We start from the raw sequence: 2,282 nt of genomic DNA, 5'->3' as shown, positions 1-2,282 counted from the left end.
CTGCATGTCTGACTTTTTCCTTCACCCCCTTAAATCATGTAGTAAAGGTGGGGGAGGGGGGCAGAAGCCTGCCCTGACTTCCCTTGCATGGGTCGTCCTGGATCCACCCTTATTAATGCACAAGGCAGGCCGAGCTCTGAGGGTGCCCAGCTGCTCCTGAGACTGGGGGGCAATGGCAGGTCTGCCTTGATGGCCAGGTCGTGGGAGGGAGATGCGCATGAGTCCGCCCCAGCCTTCCCCAGCGTGGTTTGGCTGCTTGAAAGAGGTCCATGTGATTGCTCTGGATGGCAGAGGGTAAGGGTTGTCCATTGACTGAAAAACAGTGCAAAATGTAGCTTATTCATTTTCATGTAAAAGGTGACCCTTACACCAGAATCACTAGTCTTTTCTCTTTTTAAGCAGTCTCTTAAGTCTGAGGTGGCTTTTTGGGGGTTTGGCCCTTTGCACTAACCATGGTCTGTATGCTGTGATTCCTCCGGGCCGGACTTCTGCCAGGTGTGCTGGTTGGCAGGTTCTGTGTTGGGGTTGAGTCACAGACAGGATTGGGGCTCAGAAGCACCTTGATACCAGGCCAGTGCCGGCGTGAGCCCTGTGGTGCGTGGCCTGCCGTGCTGTTCTGACCCCTTTCTCCCTCTGTTCCTGGGATTTGCATTTCCATGTTATAACTCAATAAATGTTAAAATGTAAGTCAATTTTGTGGGTGAGCTCAGAGGCCTAGCTTTGCCAGCCAGCACCAGCTACCACTTCTGCCTCCATTCTCCTTATCTCTAGCCCCCTTGGGGGAATGCAGGTGGAAATGGGCTTTTCAGGGCTCCGTAGTGAAGAGAGGGCTGCCAGCACTTTGCCTAGGAAGCCGCCTAATCTAGGCCCTAGGTTGGAGGACTAGGAGAAGTTGGCTGATGTGTGACCTATTTACAGACTCAGGCAATGGAGTAGGAAAAACATTGACGTTCCAGTTAACAGTTATTAATAAGCTGTGACCTTGGTCACAAACTCACTAAGTCCCTTAGATAAAAAGGTCAGAGAGGCTATTATAACATTGGGTCCAACTCAACCTTCTTATTTAAAAGCAAGGAACACCTGGTGAAGGATACTTGGTACATGTGGGCGCTACAAGAGGAATGGAGGGGTCCCCTGCCCGCAGCAGCTCCCCTTGAATCTGCCGCGGTACTGGAGCTTCTGCTCGAGGCTCTGTCTCTTCTTGTGTTTCCAGTAGTTTTTTAAATTACTGACCCTCTCCATTCAGATCTTCCTTAAAGTTCCTTCCAGCTTTAATATTCTGATTCTGTCTTCAGATGGCAACTGATTGTTTTTTTAGAGGTACAAAAGCATACCTATGACAACAGCATGGTCTCTAACTAGCATCACGGCCCCATAGTGGACTCCTGAGTCTGGCCGACACTTGTTATTTTCTGTATTTTTTTAGTGTAGCCATCCTAATGGCTGCTATCTCACTGCAGTTTTGATTTGCATTTCCCTAATAATTAGTGGTATTGAGCATCTTTTCATGTGCTTATTATTGGCCATTTGTTTATCTTCTTTGGAGAAATGTCTCAAGTCCTCTTTCCCATTTTTTTTTTTTTTTTTTTGCATTGGTAACTTTTTTTTAAATTTTAAATTTCAACTTTTATTTTAGATACAGAGGGTACATGTGCAGGTTCGTTATATGGGTATACTGTGTGATGTGGAGGTTTCGGGTATGGATCCCATCACCCAGGTAGTGAGCATAGTTCCCAACAGGTATTTTTTCAACCCATTTCCCTCTCTCTACTCCCCCAAACCAAGTAGTCCACAGTGTTTATTGTTTCTATATTTATGCCCCTGTGTGCTCAATGTTTAGCTCCCACTTATAAGTGAGAAGAGGTGGTATTTGATTCTCTGTTCCTGCATGAAGTAGCTTAGGATTATGGCCTCCAGCTGCATCCATGTTGTTGCAAGGGACATGATTTCATTCTTTTCCACGGCTGTGTAGTACCCCATGGTGTGTACGTACCACATTTCCTTTATCCAGTCCACCACTGCTGGGCACCTAGGTTGATTCCATGTCTTTGCTATTGTGAATAGTGCAGCAATGAACATGTGAGTGCATGTGTCTTTTTGGTAGAATGATTTATTTTCCTTTGGGTATACACCTACTCATGGGATTGCTGGGTCAAATGGTAGGTCGGTTTTAAGTTATTTGAGAAACCTTGAAACCTTTTTTCACAGTGGCTGAACTAATTTACATTCTCACCAGCAGTATATAAGCATTGCCTTTTCTCACCAGCCTTGCCAGCATCTGT

Source organism: Mandrillus leucophaeus, unplaced genomic scaffold (assembly GCF_000951045.1).
Source record: "Mandrillus leucophaeus isolate KB7577 unplaced genomic scaffold, Mleu.le_1.0 Scaffold17, whole genome shotgun sequence".
NCBI classification, from domain to species: domain Eukaryota; kingdom Metazoa; phylum Chordata; class Mammalia; order Primates; family Cercopithecidae; genus Mandrillus; species Mandrillus leucophaeus.
Note: the sequence above shows the minus strand (reverse complement) of the source record.